Genomic DNA, 21,211 nt, shown 5'->3' on the forward strand with positions numbered 1-21,211 from the left:
AGGGAAGTTCATAGCAATACAGGCTTACCTAAAGAAAATAGAAACATTTCAAACAAACAACCTAACCCGACGCCTGCAAGAACTCGAAGAACAACAACAAAGACAGCCCAGAGCAAGTACAAGGAAGGAAATAACCAAGATCAGAGCAGAATTAAATGACATAGAGACCAAAAGCACAATTATAAGGATCAATGAATCCAAGAGTTGGTTTTTTGAAAAGATAAACAAAATAGACAAGCCTTTAAGTAGGCTCATTAAGAAAAGAAGAGAGAGGACACAAATAAACACAATCAGAAATGAAAGAGGAGAGATTACAACTGATACCACAGAAATAGAAGGGATTGTAAGGAATTACTATGAAGAACTGTATGCCAAGAAATTTGAAAACCTAGGTGAAATGGACAAATTTCTAGAAAAATATAATCTTCCAAAACTCAATGAAGAAGAAGTAGAAAGCCTGAACAGACCAATAACAGCAAATGAAATTGAAGCAGTAATCAAAAAACTCCCATCACACAAAAGCCCCGGACCAGATGGTTTCACAGGAGAATTCTACAAAGCGTTTAAGGAAGAGCTAACCCCTATTCTTCACAGACTATTCCAAAAAATCCAAAATGATGGGAAACTCCCAAACTCTTTTTATGAAGCGAGCATTATCCTAATTCCAAAACCAGAGAGAGACACAACAAAGAAAGAAAATTACAGGCCAATATCACTGATGAACATAGATGCTAAAATCCTCAACAAAATATTGGCAAATCGCATCCAACAATACATCAAAAAGATCATACACCATGACCAAGTGGGATTCATCCCAGGGATGCAAGGATGGTTCAATATCCGCAAATCAGTAAATGTAATACACCACATAAACAAAAGCAAGGACAAAAACCACATGGTCATATCAATAGACGCGGAAAAAGCTTTTGATAAGGTACAACACCCATTTATGATAAAGGTACTCAGCAAAGTGGGAATAGAGGGAGCATTCCTCAATATAATAAAGGCCATATATGAAAGACCTACAGCCAACATCATACTGAATGGGCAAAAACTGAAAGCTTTTCCACTAAGATCAGGAACAAGACAAGGTTGTCCACTTTCACCACTTCTATTTAATATAGTATTGGAAGTTCTAGCCACAGCAATCAGACAAGAAAAGGAAATAAAAGGCATCCAAATCGGAAAGGAGGAAACAAAACTGTCACTGTTTGCAGATGACATGATAGTGTACATGGAAAATCCTATAGACTCTACCAAAAAACTGCTGGAACTAATAAATGAATTTGGCAAAACAGCGGGATACAAAGTCAATATCCAGAAATCAAAGGCATTTCTGTATACTAACAATGAATCAGCAGAAGCAGAAATCAAGAAAAAAATCCCATTCGATATAGCAAAAAGAAAAATAAAATATCTGGGAATAAATCTAACCAAGGAGGTTAAAGACCTGTATGCAGAAAATTACACAACACTGAAGACAGAAATCAAGGAAGACACAAACAAATGGAGACGTATACCGTGTTCATGGATTGGAAGAATTAACATCATCAAAATGTCCATACTACCCAAAGCAATTTACAGATTCAATGCAATACCTATTAAAGTACCAATGGCATATTTCACAGACATAGAACAAACACTTCAAAAATTTATCTGGAACCATAAAAGACCCCGAATAGCAGCTGCAATGTTAAGAAAGAAGAACAAAGTAGGAGGGATCACAATACCTGATATCAAACTGTATTACAAGGCCACTGTAATCAAAACAGCCTGGTACTGGCATAAAAACAGGCACATAGACCAATGGAACAGAATAGAGAACCCAGAAATAAACCCAAATCTCTACAGTCAATTAATATTCGACAAAGGGGGCAGTATCATAAAATGGGGTAAAGATAGCCTCTTCAACAAATGGTGTTGGGAGAACTGGACAGCTACATGCAAAAAAATGAAACTCGAGCACCAACTTACATCATACACCAAAATAAATTCAAGGTGGATAAAAGACTTAAATATAAGCCATGACACCATTAAAGTCCTAGAGGAGAACATTGGCAGGAAAATCTCAGATATTTCACGCAGCAACATTTTTACTGATATGTCCCCTAGAGCAAGGACTATAAAGGAAAGAATAAACAAATGGGATCTCATCAAAATAAAAAGCTTCTGCGCAGCTAAAGAAAACAGCATTAAAATAAAAAGACAACCAACTGTATGGGAAAACATATTTGCCAATGATACCTCAGACAAAGGTTTAATCTCCAAAATATACAAAGAACTCACACGACTTCACTCTAAGAAGACAACTAACCCAATTAAAAAATGGGGAAAGGACTTGAACAGACACTTCTGCAAGGAGGACATACAGAGGATCCAGAGACACATGAAAAGATGCTCAATATCACTAGCTATCAGAGAGATGCAAATTAAAACTACAATGAGATACCACTTTACACCGGTGAGAATGGCTATCATAAACAAAGCAATAAACAACAAATGTTGGAGAGGGTGTGGGGAAAAGGGGACTCTGGTCCACTGTTGGTGGGATTGCAGACTGGTACAACCATTATGGAAAACAGTATGGAATTTTCTCAGAAAACTAAAATTGGACTTGCCTTTTGACCCAGCAATTCCACTGCTGGGATTGTATCCTAAGAACCCTAAAACACCAATCCCAAAGAACCTATGCACCCCAATGTTCATAGCAGCACAATTTACAATAGCCAAGAGTTGGAAGCAACCTAGGTGCCCGTCAGTAAATGAATGGATCAAAAAACTATGGTACATATACACAATGGAATTTTATGCTGCAGAAAGAAAGAAGGAGCTCCTACCTTTTGCAACATCATGGATGGAACTGGAAAGCATTATGCTGAGTGAAATAAGCCAGGTGTTGAAGGACAAATACCATATGATCTCACCTTTAACAGGAAGCTAAACAACAAAACAAACAAGCAAGCAAAATATAACCAAAGACACTGAAATAGAGAACAGGCTGACAGTTACCAGAGGGGAGAGGGGAGGGAATTTCAGGGGGAATAAGGGAGGGATTTAGAAGAACCTATATAAAGGATACATGGACAACAACTGAGAAGGGTGGAAATGGGAGGGAGGGGGGAGCATGGGGGGTGGGATGGGATGGGAGTAATAGACAGAAAACTGTACTTGAAAAATAATTAAATTTAAATAAATAAATAAATAAATAAATAATGCATTATAAGTAAACTTTAAAGAAAAAGATAAAACAAAAATAAACTTTATATATTCTTCATTTCTAATTTTGTAACTTACCTTCAGTTTCTTCAATTAAATCCAAAACAAAGCAATGGGCTTATACAATAGACTTTTTAAAAACTTATAGCACTTTAAGAATATTTTACCTTTGCAGTCACAAATATAAATATACACTACTTAAAAAATCTGAAGTTACACATACTCTGTATATGTGTACAGATATACATAATACATGTAATCACGAAGATTCTTTCTGGACAAGTCTTCAGTCTAAATATATTCTACTCTGAAAAAAATGTTGTAATTCAAAATCACATGAAAATTTTCAATACTGAAACTTTGGGTTAATTTAATAAAGAAAACTAAATTTTACATCAAAGTAAAAAGTATTTGCACAGCAAAGGAAACCATCAACAAAAAGAAAAGACAATGCACTGAATGGGAGAACATATTTGCCAATACATTTGATAAAATATCCAAAATTTATGAAGAACTTACAAAACACCACCAAAAAACCATACAATTTGATTAAAACATGAGCAAAACACCTGAATAGTCACTTCTCCTAAGAGGACGTACAGATGGCCAACAGGCATATGAAAAGATGCCCAATGTCACTAATCATCAGAGAAATGCAAATTAAGACAATGAGCTATCACCACACACCTGTCAGAATAGAATGGCTATCATCAATAAATCAGTAAACGAGTGTTGACAAGCATGCGGAGAAAAGGGAAACCTGGTGCCCTGCTGGTAGGAATGCAGACTAGTGCAGCCACTCTGGAAAGCAGTATGGAATTCCCTCGAAAAGCTAAGAATGAAACTGTCTTATGAACCAGCAATTCTACTTCTCAGAATTTATCCAAAGAAACCTGAAACACTAATTTGAAAGAATATGCACACCCCTATGTTCATTGCAGCGTCATTTACAATAGTCAAGATCTGGAAGCAGCCCAAGTGTCCATCAACAGATAAGTGGATTAAAAAAGCTATGGTACATTTTTACAGTGGAATATTACTCCACCATAAAAAGGAAAGAAATCTTACCCTTAGTGACAGCAGGGATGAACATGGAGAGCATCATGCTAAGTGAAATAAGCCAGTCAGTGAAAGACAAGTACCATTTTATTTCACTCATATGTGGAATCTAATGAACTAATAAGCAAAACAGAAACAGACTCATAGACGGCTAGCTGACAGCTGCTGGTGGGGAGGGTAAAGGAGGGTGAAAGGGTGAAACAAACAAAAAAGAGAGACAGAAAACTCATGGACATAGACAACAGTGTGGTGACTGCCAGGGGAAGGGATAGAGGGAAGCAAAGAAGGGTATAGCAGGGATAAATGGAGATGGTCACAGACTGACTTGGTGTGGTGAATGCACAAGTGTACAGATGATGTGTTATAGAACTGTACACCTGAAACCTGTTATGATTTTGTTAACCAGTGTCATCCCAATAAATTCAATAAAAAGGAAAAAAACAGAAAAAAAAAGAAGAAAAATCATAGTCCAGAACTCAGTGTGCCCTGCTCATCAAGGAGTGGAGTTCAGTGTGCCCACAAGATCGCCCTGTTAATGATGGTGTAACAAGTTATAAAGTCATCACTTGGTTTTGATGCTAAGCCTAGCAAAGGTTGTAATCTAGTGCCTACATTCCAGCTTCTTTGCTATGATCCCTGAAAAATGCATTGAGGCCCAGAAGACTAAGAGAGTAAATTACTGAGTTTGGCACAAATTGATTATAATCTAGGGTGGTGGCTTGGTTTGGAATATGAAATGACTAAAGAGATGATCAGCAAGCTAGCAGAGAGCTAAATTGTTGTCAGCAATACCAGATTTAATATCAATTCACTTGAATTCTGCTGACTTCTGAGGTCAGTTTCCTAGCATATCCATTTTTGTCCTAAAATGAGCACAAGCAGAGAGAAGATGTTACCTCTCTTCGTAAATTGTTCATATTACCTGGTGATCATTTGATTCCTTAGTACTTGGAACATCTATGGAATGACAGAGACCTGAGAGCCAAGGCCTGGGTGTTCCTAACATGCATTTGATGCAGAAAGTGGGGAAAACATGATGGAAATATCCTCTGTGTGTTAAAAACAAATAAAGAGTAATGTTCACTAGAAAACTTGAAATAGCTCTGGCTGCTGAGGCTCAGTGGATCGAGTGCCAACCTGAGATTCAAAGGGTTACCAGTTCAATTCCCAGTCAGGGCACATTCCTGGTTTGTGGACCAAGTCCCCAGTAGGGGGCACATGACAGGCAACCATACCTTGATGTTTTTCTCCCTCCATTCCTCTCTCTAAAAATAAATAAATAAATAAAATATTTTTTAAAAACTAAAAACAAAAGTAGATATCTATTTGAGTTTCTCAAAAGCTAATTTTCCTGACTCATGGAGGCATCGTTCTCAGTGCGTTCTGCCAAAGCCTTCAACCCCAAACAAATATGACCTTCTTTTTGTGATCCTCTCCCGAGTACCTGCTAGCAAACTCAGCCACCTGTGCCTCTGGACCCCCCAAACCATCATCCGTCTTTCTAACATTTACTCCACCATGATACACTTGAGTGTCTGCCTCCCAATGTGCTTAAATATGCAATGAGTTTGCAAACTTGTAAATGGTTTTGTAAAGAATAGGTAGAGTGTCAGGACCGTCTTGGTTTTCACAGTGAAGCAGGAACTCTGCCACCTGAGCCAAATGAAAGCCCTGTGGCTCGAGGTGTGTCTTCCTGGGCCATACAAAAGCAGGGCCGCACTTTGGTTTCTGGCCCATGTGCTTCAGGTGGCAGTGGTTTTCTCATCACACTGACATTTATTACAACTGGTGTCAACTGCCACCTTATAAATAAAATATAAGCTTCATGTTGAGCCAACTGCAGAGACATAATAACCTCATTTGTTCAGAAGAACTACCCAAGTCACAGTTAGTTCTTGAACTGCTTGCTTTAAGAAATTAGGTGCCAAATAATGGGCTCGTTAAATAGAAAATGTCAAAAACAGATTTCTAATATGACTAACAGGTGATCACTGAAATAAAGGCAAATATTTGAACCCAATGGAATGCTAATCCAGTATAAATATGCTTATGCTAGCAAATGCAATCTGGATGAAAGGCACACCATATTTTAAAACAGTTATCTCATAGAAATATGCTTTTCTAGAAAATGGTAAAATTAAGGTGGACATTTTTAAAAGGGTAATCTGTGCATATTTTTACATATAACATGTGAAATTCCATCTAATTTAAATTGATTTTAAATCTCAGTCGTACTTCAGGCTTACAGTGTTTTGATCAATAACTATTAAACTTAACCCATAAAAATTAAAAAGGAGAATTGCTTTAATTTCCAATATTTACAGAGATCTCTGGAAGATGTTTTGGTTGGGTTTAAGGAAATAATGCATGTAGAAATAGCAACCCAGTGGTTAAAGTAAAAGGTTTGGAGTTTGGCAGATATAAGCTAAAATTCTAGTTCCAACACTTACTAGCTCTAAGAGTTTAGATGTTATTTAACCTTTCTAAACCATCTTTTTTATCTGTAAAATAGAAGTAAAAACACCTAATTCATGGGGTTATTTTCAGAATTAAATTAGGTATCATTTGTAAAACACTTCCCCTAGAGCTGGGTCCACAGCCAGTGCCAAGTAAATGGGGGTTTTTCTATTAGAGCTTCGATTGCTTTGCATACGAACATTCCATGAACTCTTACTGAAAGGTTTTCCCAGATTCTTGTTGTATTCTGTGCACTGAAACCCTAGAAGCATAATGTGTTCTCATGTGTTGCAATTTCTCCTACTTCCTTTATCAAAATTAACGTAATTCGTCTTCTGCCACCACACTAAAATTTTTCATATTTAAACATGCTTCTTCTACATAGTTCTTTTCTTCCCACCAATTAATAGTAGTATTACAGTTCTTTAACAATGAAGGGACTTGATTCTATTAATTTCCTAAATTTCTTTCAAGAAACTTCATGTCCCCCAGAACTCTCAGCATTCCTAAAATAGCTATTTACTGATTATATGCTATCTACTATGAATTTATTCAAACCATTTCAGACAGAAGCTGCCTGAGGAAGTAAAGTAACTTATTCCAGGATGATGCTGAGTTATCTTGACATTGAGTTCAACTTCAAGTAGAAATTCCGTTAGACTTTTTGGAGGCACAATGTTCTTCATTCCATAATCCAAAATATCTCTAGGGAGCTTTCTCATCTGCCCAGTTCCCATTAAGAACTACTTTGAACCCCAGTCAGCCTGCATAATCTAATGTTTTGGAAAAAATAGTTTGTTCTTTGTTCTGGAAGACTGTTCTTATTTTTTCACATTTAATATGAAAAAAATTGTCAAAGGCCCCCAAAATTGAGCAAAGCACTGAATAAAATGGACTGCTTTCCTGGTGGACTCCTCCCTCCTTTTGCTCTTGGTTCACGCTCACCGAAAAAGCAGTCAGAATCCCTCCCTGTGTTGTGAGCCAGGTTCACCTCTTTATGAAAGCACTTTTGCTACCTAGCCTCAGACATGCAGTTGCCAATCTAAAAATAATAATCATCTTCAATGGAGTGAATATTTCTGACCCCTGGGGAGGAAAAGAAAGCTCCTGCTACCTTGGTAGGTGCGAACAAGTGTTGGGATGTGATCAAAGAGCACCGCTGCCCGGGGTGCTATACAGACGGTCTCTACCAGCGGCCACCGCTGTCATCCCACTGGGTGGGGTGGGGTGGGGTGGGGGTTCAGTGCAACCAGCTAAAGAGCATTATTTCCTGTTATTGAAGTGATTGAGGTGACATTGGTTCATTGGATCATGTAGGTTTCGAGTGTACAAATCTAGGATACATGGTCTGTATATTGCATTGTGTGACCACCCCCCAAAGTTAATTCATCTTCTGTCGCCAAATATGTGCCCCTCTTTACCTGTTACTAGCCCCCTCCCCCTTCCCTTGGGTAACCACCGTACTGTTCTCTGACTCTGTGAGTTTCAGTTTTATATCCCACATGTGAGTGAAATCATATGGTTCTTAACACTGCCTCACTTATTTTGCTTAGCACAATATTCTCCACTCCATCCATGTGGTCACAAATGGCAGTATTTCATCTTCTCTCATGGAGCAGTGCTCCATTGCATACATGTGCCAAATCTTCTTTATCCAGTCCTCTATCGAAGAACACTTTGGTTGTATCTATGTCTTGGCCATGCGAATAATGCTGCAATGAATAGAGGGGTGCATATACATCTGTGAATAAATGTTTTTGAGGTTTTTTCAGGTAGATACTCAGAAGAGGGATTGCTGGGTCATATGATAATTCTATTTCTTAATTTTTTAAGGAAGCACCATACTATTTCTAGTCTACATTCCCACTAGCAGTGAGTGAGGGTTCCTTTTTCTCCACATCTCCGACACTTATTACCTGTCTTAGTAATAATAGCCATTCTAACATGTGGGAGGTAGTGTCTCGCTGCAATTTTGATTTGCACTCCCCTAATAGCTAGTGAGGTTGAGCATCTTTTCATATATCTATTGGCAATTAGTATGTCTTCTTGGGAGAACTGTTTGTTTGGGTCCTCTGCTCATTTTTAAATTGGATTGTTTGTTTGAGGTTGTTATATGAATTCTTTTTTTTAATGTTTTATTTATATTTTTATTTATCTTAAGAGGGGAAGGGAAGGGGGAAGGGAAGGAGAGAGGGAGAGAAATATCAATGTATGGTTGTCTCTCGTGCGTCCCCTGCCGGGAACCGGGAACTGGCCTGCAACCCAAGCATGTGCCCTGACTGGGAATCAAACCCCGATCGTGTGGTTCGCAGGCCCGCGCTCAATCCACTGAGCTACACTAGCCAGGGCTGAATTCTTTACATATTTTATATATTAACCCCTTTTCAGAACTGTTGTTTGCAATAAAGACTGTTCTTGCCACTTCTATGTGGGCTTTTCCTAATAAACAAAACTTTCTTAGGCAACTAATTTTCTTCACTTTCACTCTTCAGAACAGTTCTCAGCCTCCTGTACTCGCTTGTTTTGAAAAAGTAACAGCAAAGATACAGCAAGGAGTGAAAGTTATTGAGATTTCACTGGGGATCCAAGCAGGAAGAGGCAGCAAACTATGGGGTCTCACACAAATCATTTCCTCTTTCCTGACATTCTTTTGTTAAAAGCTCTGATGAGTAACCGGGGGCGGGGACAGGGGTGGAGAAGAACTCTGAAGACATTTTCAGCTCTGGCATTTTCTTTTTCTTTTTTTTTAACTCTATAGCTATTTCACTCTAAAGATCTCAAGCACACTGTCATTGGTACTTGCTATGTTTAAACCACCACGCACACGTACATACACACACACACCAAGGTCAAACCTGTTCATGAACTGCCAAGCCTCTGCTCAAGGTGAAGGTGCCTTCATGACTGGTGGACTGTCCCTGTACGAAGTCAGAGCCCTGGTGGTAACAGGTTAACAGACCAGGGGCAAGGATGCAGGGATCGCCATCCCAGAGCCTACAGCGTGGACTCCCAGACATGGGTAAGCTCCTACTTCATCCATTACCCTGTCCAGGGGTGCCCTCAGGATGCTAAACATCATAGTATTCAATGCTAAACATCAAAAGAAACGCTGGACTGTCACATCCAGGGAGCAAATGTTTTACATGAGCTTATCCTGGTACCAATTTAACTTTTCTCTGAATTTCAGGAACAAGGGCGTGGGGCTGACATCAGACCGCTGTGTTAGATGGGATTCATCCAGTTCTTACTCCTACGCCCCATTACCAGGTCCAAGGACACCAGGCTTGGCACATGTGAGTTATCGGCTAGACAGACTGCACTAAACAAAGAAATCTCCCTAATTAAAAATTATTGTAAAAAATTAAATGCTGCACTACAACTCTGAAATCTGTATTACTGTGCCCTGAACTGCAGAGAATTTGAGAGTGGGCAGGGAGGGGAACCCCGGTTGTTTATAGCGTTTCTATGGCTCATTTCTTCCGGAGGACCCAGGATGCCAGGAGCTCTGTCGTGTCGTAGTTATTTGTATGCGGCTCTTATTTTTTTCTTTTTTCTTTTGCAATCTCTTCCTTTCATCTCTTCAATAAAAACCAGCCAAGGAAAGTAAGCAGAAACAAAAGGTTGTTTTGTTTTTGTTTTCTTTTAAACTAGGATTCTGAAAGGAAGAGAGTAAAATGTACAAGTTTAAGAAGAATATTTTCCCTCTTCAAATAAAAAATATATTTTTTAAAAATAAGAAAAATGGCCAAGGGATGGTTAGATTTAGTTCTGGGTATATGGACAGCACCTTCTTGAGGGGCTGATTTTCACAACCTATTCCCAACAAGTTGTCTTTTTAAAAATCTTTCTCCTTTCCAGCTTGCTAATTACAATCCCAGTCTTTGCTGTTCTGCCTATTTCCTTGGATTTGTTTAAGTCTCATGATAGAGGGAAAAACGAGTAAAAATCTGCATACTTATCCTCACGAAGCCTACTATGTGCAAAGAGCTGGGTCAGCGAGGCTCCCATACACAAAGTAGGCAGGCATTGAACAGTAAGTAACAAGGTCATTAGTTTCACTAAGAATTCAGGGAACAGAGAAATCCACAATATTTGATCTGTTATATAGATATTGGTAAAGTCCTGGAGAACATTACGCTAAGTGAAATAAACTAATCAGAGAAAAACAAGTATCATATAATTTCACTCATATGTGCAATCTAATGAACAAACTGAACTAACAAGGAAAATACAGACAGACTCATAGATGAAGTGCAGGCTCACAGCTAAGGGGAGGGCTGTGGAGTGAAGGGATCAAGTGAAAACAAAGGAAGGAAAAGAACTCATGGACACGGACAATGGTGTGGTGATTGTGGTGGGACAGGCATGGGTGGAGATGGCAGAGGGTATGGGGGAATAAATTGTAACAGAAAAACAAATAAATAAACAGAATTTGCTGTGTTCCTACTCTTGGCGTGAAATGCATAACTCAGGGCCTAGAGGAGCAGTTTCAGCAGTGCATGCAAAATGGCTAAAAACAGGGCAAACAAAGATCAAGGAACCAAAGCAAAAGCCCGGGGTGCTGTGAGGACACCGGAAGGAGGCAAAGGCAGTGTGAGCCAGAGAACAGACAGGGTACAATGGAGTCCTTACAGGAGACTGGCCTAATAAACCAGCATTTCTAACTCGTGAGAAACCACTTCCTTCCACCATCCAAGAAGAAGGCCACCTCCCCCAAAAGATGGCTCTCCAGTCCTCATCACAGCCATGGGGCAATGTCCTCCTCTAGGAACAGTGTGACTGTCCTCTTCAGGTCCCATTTCCTGTCTCAGATGTGGTAGCACTAACAGCTAGTCATGGAGTGAGCTGGACACCCTCCTGGCTGGGTGACCTTGGGCGACGACAGCCCGCAAAACCAAGTTGCCTCAACAACCTTCCAGATCTGCGGAGGCAGATGGACAGAAGGGTGCTGGAGCTGTTTCTGGCCGAGGCCCATTCAGGACTTCCCACCAAGCTTCCCTTTGGACTGTGTTTAGCATTCCTAAACAAAGGGTGCAAGGGGAGTGCCCCGCTGGAGGGCAAAACTGACAAAGCCACCCCCCCAACTCCCCCATTCCCCTGCGGCACATCCCCAAATTGGCCCAGTGTGTGAGAATGTGGCCTGGCTGGCTGTGCCAAGTCCTCTCTCCCAGGAGGTGGCAATAAAGTATGTGCCAGACCATGGCATGTGGGGTCCTCTTGGGTTTCATCTCCGAATTAAGGAAACAGCCAAGTTTCCTTGCGTTGCCCACTGTGCATTTTTCAATCTAATGACATTCTTTCAGTGTTACCTACATGCTCACAAACGGAGGCCTGGGTTCAGCATTCTGTAGAGTCTGCTTACTGATGGTCACGGGCTTCGGGCTGACAACCCATCCCTCAAACCTACATCAGTGTTGGACAGCAGACTAGGGGAGTTGTGCCTTACTGTGACGGCTTCCAAAGTACAGGCAGATGGCCACCTATACAAGAATCCCTCAAGTTCTTGTTTGAAAAGCAGGTTCTCAGGTCCCATCCCAGACCACTAAGATCTGAAATGCCTTGAGGTGGGGCTCAAGAATTGGCATTTTTAACGAAATTCTCAAGTGATTTGCACACCCTTAAACTTTAAAATATGGCTAGTTAGCTTAACAGTCAAATCAATTTACAAAATATCAATCGCCACCATATGTACTAACTATTGGTATTTGCTTTCTCATAGCGATGATGGAACAATGAGAGAGACAGAGAGAGAGAGAGAGAGAGAGCAATGTTGAGATTATTTTGATGATGGGACGTAAACAGGCAAGTGCACTAATGGATGGAAGAGCTGAAATGGGGCAAAGAGAAACTGAAAGGGAAGGTGCCCGTAGTAGTTCCTGGCAGTCCCTGCGACAAATATCCACAAACTGGGAGACTTTAAACGACACAGACTTATTCTCTCATGGTTGCAGAAGCCAAAAGACCCAAATCGCGGTGCTGGCGGGCCCACACTCCCTCCCAAGGTGCCGGAGCAGAGTCCTTCTCTGGGTCCTCGAGCTTCTCGTGTCTCTAGGCAATCGCCAGGACAGCCGCACCTCTCCATCCTCCGCCTCACAGCCAAGCCCTCTCCTCTGGGGGCCTTCTCACTGCCTTTCCTTTAAGGAGACATGCGATTGCATTTTGGGTTCAACTGAATAATCCAGGATGAGCAAGCTCCTCCTCTCAAGATCCTTAACTTAATTACATCCGCAGGGGGTTCTTGAATCGTAGATGAGACCCCGGTGCCAACCCAGGTTGCAATTTAAATTGGTAGAAAGTCGACGTCTATGTTCTGCCTTTTGTTAGCGTGCTTCTGCATTCCACATGCAGCTGGGGACGTTCAGCTCCTCCCCAGGTCTGTGATGATGTGGTCAAAGGGAAATTTACCAGCTGGAAAGGGTAAGCGCAACTAATCAGATGTTGCGTTATTAGCTTGAGTAGGAAGAGTTCTGGAAATGTGATGGTCACATAGTAACAAAACATCTGCCGGTGCACCAACCATGTCCCTCGTCCTTGGAGAGGCCTGGGAGAGAGGGCACCTAAAATGCAAAGGTCAATCTTTTTCCTCGCCAAATCCTCCAGCCTTGGAAAGCCTACTCCACACTAAAGCGTGCCCAAATCATGTGAGCCAAGCAGTAAAATCTCACTGTGCAAATCATCTGTCCTACTAGCAATGAATCAGTAACATTTGGCATAAATTACCTTTGAGTAGGGTAAATTGCTTCCTAAGTGTAGGAAGCCACAATCTAGTTTCTGTCTAAGATACAAGGAACTTTAGAGAGTGCCTCTTAAGTATTTTGTTTCCAAAAACCTTTGCAATGCACAGGAAGTCACCACAAGATACACATGAAAAGTCACGTATTGTCATAGCATGTCACATGTGACTCACTCATACTAAACAGTGCACAGCCTGAAATAGAGCTGCTTCAAGTTAAATGTCACGAGACAGAATTTGCTATCTATTGGACGGTAGACCAGATTTTGTTCTTCATGAGTTAGTCTAAAGGAAGGGAGAATCCTGTGCTCACGGGATCCTGCTGAGATGGTGAAACATCTTCCGGAACTTTCTGGAAACTTTTGGGTTCTGACCCTTACCGGGAACTTTCTGTGTGTGAGCACTGGACATTGGCAAGTCCTGCTCCTGGCTCATTTCTTCCAGGGCAGGGCATGGGGGCAAGTAGAGCAAACTAGAACCAGCAAAGCCAATCTTGGCAAGTTAGTTTCTTCCTAACCCGGTACAACTGGGAAGTGTTTTTAATTATTTTTAAAATTCGATGTGCTCTCCGGAAGACAGGGGCTTCCTGTCTTAATAGGTTGTTATTAACAACCTTAATAACAAACTCTTCATTGGGAAGGAGGGTTGCCTCAGCTTTTACAAGCTGCTTCACTTCATCCCCAGCTCAAGGATGTAGAAGGTGACCCCAATCTCACAGAGGGGAACGAATTCATGGAGGTCCCACAGCCTGCCCAGTTGCACAGGGAGGGGACAGAGCCAGTCCCCTGTGTGCCATTTCCACTCGATCTAAAACCAGACCCAGGCTCGCCTCCCGTGTGACCCCCACTAAAGAGTTCCTTCCCACTGAAGCATCACTTTGAGTTGTACCTCACCTTCTGGTGCTGCCCAGCACGCTTATCTGTCTAGATTAATATTTTCTTTTCAGCCCCTTGGATGTGGATTCAAATTTCCCATTTGTGGCACCTACAGACCATACTGCAGAAACGTAAGCATCTTTGCTTCCTTCCTTAATTGGCTTTATAGCTGACATCTCTAAGTCCTCATCTATGCTCCGGCACACAAACACCACCCTTCCAGGAAATAAGATAAACCATGGGGAAACTGATCATTGTACATTTGAACTGAGTCATCTAAGCCACACCATCATCTCAGAACTTTCAGAGAAAGAGCCATTTTCTTCCAGCACCAGTCAGCTTTAAAAATATACTATATTAATAATAAAGTAAACGTGGCCTTGGGGCCATCACCTCTCCCAGCCTCCCACACTTCCCTGAGCACCCACAGCCTTGAGGTCCAGGTGATCCCGGAGGAATTATCCCCTGCTAACGTCCTTTATGAAAGGACACCAATACTTTCCCATGCCTTACTACCTTGCTGAATTCCTCAGCTACCAGCCTGGTAAATTAATCTCTTGCTAAGCGGTTAATAGCTCATACTGAAATAATTTTTTGTACTTCCCCAGAGAAAAATATCTTCAAGTTAAGCTTTGCAAAACAATCTCTCAGTGTGGAATTGTAGTTACAGGGGCCAGCCAGTGAAGGTGGTGCTTTCGACAAAACTGTCCCAGAATCACGGGATTTTACTGCTCAAACCTTAGAAATAACAAGCGCTTTGGGCTCTCCCTGCAGCCCTTTGTTTTATGGTTAGGAATGGAAAGGAAGGGGAAATTTAGCCCAAAGCAGCCAGCATGCAACCCAGGTCTTCATTTAGGGACTTTTGATGAACAATTCCTCCTAAATTATGTCAAGTCAGTAGCTGTTTATTTCCACTTCTGACAAGTATTCAAATATCTTAACTAAAATTGATACTTTCTTGCTTGTTTGTTTGTTTTTTTCATAGTACTAAGCACCAAAGGGGTATTTAGATGACACAGTCTTTCCATGGGAATTTTCAAGGCGTCCTATTTCAACATTAAAAAATAAAATCTGCGTGTAAACACAAAACATAAACTTGTATTCTCCCTGTTTCCTTTTGTTAAGATAGAAGGCTTCCTGAACATGCATCAAGCCATTTTAAAAGCCACCAAAATCGGCCCAGCTCAGTCCCTGCTCATGGAGCCAGCGCAGTGGCCCAGCACTTCTTACTGTTTGGTCTGCAGGAGTGTGACGCAGCTATTGGGAGAGCTTTCATCTGCTGTCATGTAACCAGGAGACATACTCTTCCTCAGTTAGGATTCCTGCTGCCAGCTTCCCAAGTCCCCCACAAAGTCTTTTGTGACACTGTCCTAGTAAGTGATGAGTGCTGCAAAAAAAACAAAACCCAGGGCAATGAGGAGGGGAAACTGGTAAGAATTTGGAGTCTGAATTAAGATCTGGAAAAGAGAACGCTAGAAGTAGATAGAGATAAGAGCCAGGCAGGTAGTAGAGAAAACCAGAGATGGTGTGAACATACCCAGACTCTGCTATTCCAGTGAAGAAGTAGGGAAGCCTGAGGACGTTCTTAGAAAAGGGCTGAGGTTGGCCAAGCTGAAGGGACCAGTGGCTTGAAACCGGAGTCTCTGCTGTTTGGGGTCAGCCTAGAAGAACCTAGCAGTCCTCTTCCCTGCCCCTCCTCCTATCCAGTCCCCATTCTTAACCCCAGTGAGACAAAGAAGGAGCCCCCTTCAGGTAACACCTCTCCCCATCTTACAAGACTCAACGGAGAGCAATTGACTGCTTACAAGTACTTTCTGGAGTCACCCACTTTAACACGCTCTCTGGAAGGGATCAGTTCCAGTCCAGGGAGGGGAAGATGCCACCTCTTTTCTGATCTTCTCTGAGCTCCTTCCCCTAAGGGATTGCTCAACCCTGAACTAGCGGATACTTGTAGATTGGGAAAGAAGGGAGCTTACTGAGAAAACGCAACCACCCTACGTGCCCTGCTCTACTGGCCTTCTCTATCCCAATTTCCTCCTCCTTTTTATAAGTAAAAGAAAGCAACCTAATTCTTGAAAAAGATGATTCGGGGAATGACTCAGGTTGAAATATTTCAATCTATTTTATATTTATCACATGATTTATTATACCCATATTAAAGTAGTCATTTATGCTTGGAATCAAACTGAAAAACAAAGACCATAGACACACAAATGAGGCCTATGGTTCTGATCCCAAGTTTGGTTAAATAACCAGGTATTCCATTTGAAGCTACCTCCAAACACAATACCCCAAATCCTAACAACCTTCTGAAAGTTCCACAACACCCTTTGCTACACTCAAATTACTGCTGTTAGTTTTATTTAAACAAGCTGCATGTGCTCAGAACCACTGTGGGAAAATAAAATAATTTTCAGGGCTACACAGTCAATGCTTGGTTTTGTTTAAAAATAATTTGGAATCTGTAGTTGATAATACAAATGAGAAAGTAAGAAATTAACAAATGCACACCCTTCTTTAAAAAATCCCTATAAAATCTAATCAGGGTCACTTGTTTTGAAAGCAGAGACTGATTAAAAGAAAACCAAACAGAAACTTAAAAAATGGAAAATACCCTAAAAATTCTTATTAAAAAAATGAGTCAGCCTCTCCCAGAATGACTTTTTCAGACAAATTCTTCATCTTGGTGACAGGCCTGCAGTTTTATCAAAGGGTACTGGTAATAAAATACAGTCTTTTTTTTTTTCAATTCAACTAAAGTCCATGAAAGGATCTTAAGGCAATTCATGGGAAATATTTAAAAATAACAAATATCAAAAAAACATTTACAGTCTTTGTTATAATGATTCGACACATACAGAGTAGTAATACCTGAACACCAAACTCCAGTGTGTGTTTCTGTCAAGGTCAGCTTCGTGAAAACAGACCCTGGGTCACGCAACACCACCAGAAGGACAGAGTTATCACAGCACTGTGGACTCTTGAACTTAACATGAAGATCCATCCTAAGACCCCAGACACCAAGTGAAACCGCTTGATCAGAGGTTGCATGTGCACTCAGATAACATGTTGTAACAGCCTTTGTGAAGTATGAAATCATCCATCAGCCCAGAGCCGATCAAGGGCTCAGTGGCTGCTCTTCTGCACCGGGATTCCAAGTGCGGTGCAAGGTCATGACTTCATGGCCCTGCAGTACCAGGGGAGAGTCCTAGGTTGCTGATGGGGGTCAGAGGAATGGGGCATTCTTCAGGTGCCCAGGAAATTGTCTGAGTTGGAAATTATGGGCAGGGACTGGAAAGTGTCCAGGAAGCAGTGATGGTAGGGTGATGGTCACCCCCCCCCCACCTCCCAACCTCACTCTTAGGAGCTGAAAAACAAATAGGCGGCTTACGGTTGGTTTCTTTTGACTTGAACAGGTGTTGGGCTGGCCTTTTCAAGTCGCACCTTGGAGGAAGAAGATGGGACTGAAACCCCATCAGTGAAAAGGAGAAATTCTGTGACACGAGCATCTCCCTCCTAAATCCTCCTCTTCCACCAACACATGTGGGGTGAATTCTGCCCTGTGCAGCAGGTGGGAAGACATGAAAGAACTTGACCTCTACAGCAGGTGAGAGACAAGACCAGAGACTTCACATGAGAGGAAAGCACCACCGGTCCATGGCAATTCCCAGGGTGGGTCCGTCTGCAGCACGCAGTGAACAGGGCAGCAGGGAAGCTTCCAGCAGCACAGCAGGCATTGAGAGTGAGCGGGTGCTCACGGCTCTGACCCCTGGGGCAGAGCATCACGAGGGAGGTGCTTCCCAAACCTCCCTGGAAGGAGGGAGGGAGAAAGTGAGGAAGACGGAATGATGGAGGGAGAGGGAGAAATTTATGAACTAACAGAGTGAAATACACATGAGTTCCGAGGGTACATGAATTTGTTAGAGCTGCCCTAACAGAATACCACAGACTGTGGACCCTAGAAGTCCAAGATCAAGGTGTTGGCATGTTTGACTTTTTCTCAGGCCTCTTTTTTTGCCTCTCAGATGTCTCCCCTCAGTTGTCCTCTCAACATGTCCTCACATGGTCTTTCCTCTGTGCGTGCACAGCCCTGGTGTCTCTGTGTCCAAGTTTCCTCTTCTCACGGGGCATCAGTTGGACTAGATTAAGGCTCACATGAAGGGTCTCACATTAACTTAATCACCTTTTTAACAGCCCTGTCTCAAATACAGCCACATGCCGAGGTACCAGGGCCAGGGTTTTAACACATGGATTTGGGGGGAATATTCAGGCCATGACAGAAGGGAACAGCACTTTCGCCGCAAGCCAGCCCTGCCTCTTCTCCCCTTGCACCCAAAGCTTGACTGGCAGGACAGATTCTCAGAGATGAGGCTCTGGCAGGGGCCCAGACCCTCAGGTGAGATGAGCAGTGAAGGCCTGAAGTCTCTCCAGCTCTCCCTACAGGACACCCTGCTGACTCAGTAGTCAGAGTCCCAACAACCAAGAATAACCAAGGTGGTCACAGAGGGTCAGATTTCCTGGGGCCCAAGAATCCTGTATCTCTGGGAGTGTCTTTATTCCCCAATTGGGGAAGGAGTCAAAATGAGAGAAAGTTAATCTCCATTCAGGGGTAATTTGAAGGGATTTGTCAGGACCAGGAAAATGTAATTGTCGAAACATACAAAAAAAAGAAACGAATTGTCTCACACTGCTGCTTGGAGCTCGCCTGATGCCATGCTAAAGTCAGAAGGAATATCAGACCCTTAAAAAAAAAAACCACCCTGTCCTTCTCCTAGAGCTCTTATAGAACACTTGTTTTCATCATGCTGTTCTAAATGGCTTTACATGAAAAGGCCTGGCAGGAAATCCCCTATCTTGCTGCAGATTTCAAGGCTTCCCACTTTCGGTTGTGCTCCAGTTCGGGGGGATCAGAGTTGTGAGCTGCAACGGTGACCCCACAACCCTGATCAAAAGGGTGCCTCCCTCCCACCACTTTACCTTTCCAAGCTGTTATTTCCACATCTGTAACAAACTTGCTCCTTTCATTTTATGGAGCATTCATGAAGGCCGTAAACACGACTACAGGGCTACTTGTACCTTAGAAGTCTCAGACTGAAAACAAGAAATGTTGCTCCTTATAGTCAACCAGAGACCACTAACAATAGAGACAGAATCAGCAAGAACTTGATGGTGCTGTTCAGCTGCCTCGATTTCTCCCCAGCTTCCACCCAAAAGTTACAAGGTCTGTTTTACTAAGTAGTTACAGTGGCAATGATAATAACAATAGAAGTTTAATGGTCTTCTACTTCTTCTAATGCCATACTTTCAGGGATTAAGTTATACTGCCACTGAAAATGTTTTTTTTTAATAAATTTTAACTCGTGCCAATATCCAAATATCAATAATAGAATAAAGAAGAAAAATCACTTCACTAGTTGCAGAAAAAAAATTGGTAAAATTTCACACCCATTTCAGATTTTAAAAAATTAAACTAGTAAGAAATGATAAAGAACATTATTAATCTGGTTCAGAGCATTGCAAAACATCCTACACCTAACATAATATTAGAGGTGCATTACTTAATGCTTTTCTTCTAAAATTGGGAGTTCCTAATAATGTACTGGGGTTCATTATTAGTGAAAAATAATCAAAAGATAGAGTAATAAAAGACATAAATCATGGAAAACAAAAACTCTAAAGTTTGAGTATGACATGGTTGAAGATGTAGAAAGTTGAAAAATATACAGTAAATTTTAGAATTCATAATCAAAACTTTGAAAGCTGATGGATACAAAGTAAATCAACTACAATTCTATAGACTAGCAACAAAGCTGGAAAATAAGGATTTAAAAATTATATTCAAAATAGCATGAAAGTGAGGCAGGGGACAGTCAGGAAGGAAGACACTCTGCAAGTGCTCCAGGGTGATGATAAAGGACAGTGACACAGGACAGAGACCCTGTTCTAAGACAGTTGTTCCCACTTTCTGGAAAAGCACGGAATTATGGTGAATCATAAATGCGCCTGTGCAGAAGACGCTACATGACCCCCGCTTCATTGTAACAGCCTAAATTAACATTTAGGGACCTCTCTTTCCCAGTGGCCAATCGGGGAAAATCATGGGAGACCACATGCACAGTAGCTTTAAAGTAATACAACTACTTGTACATACACAACAAAACCCTGCCAAAACTAGCCAGGAAATATCCACCCTATAAGAATAGAATCCCTCCAGCCCCTGAGGTCAATCTCTGCTCAGAGTTGGCCCACTCCCATGTTCTGTGGAGTGTACAGTCGCTTAATAAACCTGCTCGCTCTCTCTGCTACAAACTCTGTGTTTGGTTCAATTCTTTGACCACAATCACCAAGAACCTGGTTATCCATGCCTACCTGCAACAAAAATACTATGTATCTAGCAATAAACCTAACAAATCACGTGCAATACCCTGACCTAATGCAAGGTAAGTGACTGTCAATTCCAACTCGTATAAATCAGAACTCTTACTCTTCATTAAGCTTTACTAACAATGTCAAGCAAACAAGCAATCGAGAGGCACCATCAAAGCTGGAAAAGGCCTGAAACAGCCTTTGTGGCTCCCCAAGCCCTTCCTTCCAGCATCAACAGGTCAGGACATTCTCTGGTCCTGACTGATACGACATGAGCTATTGTAGGTCACTTCACACAGTGGGGAAGTTTTAAGTTATGAAAACTTGTCATTTTATAACCTGATAAGTTTCCTAGGTTATGTGACCTTCTGCAAGGAGCCATGCCCCACACATCCATAAATTGTGGATTTGTTTACAATAAGCAATCCTAAACCTGGAACATCCTGCTCCAATTATTCCACACATAAGGACTCTTCTCCTAGCAACTGCCATTATCCTGTTTGCC

The sequence above is a fragment of the Sturnira hondurensis genome, unplaced genomic scaffold (assembly GCF_014824575.4).
Source record: "Sturnira hondurensis isolate 20B ecotype Veracruz unplaced genomic scaffold, ASM1482457v3 Scaffold0014384, whole genome shotgun sequence".
Taxonomy (NCBI): Eukaryota; Metazoa; Chordata; class Mammalia; order Chiroptera; family Phyllostomidae; genus Sturnira; species Sturnira hondurensis.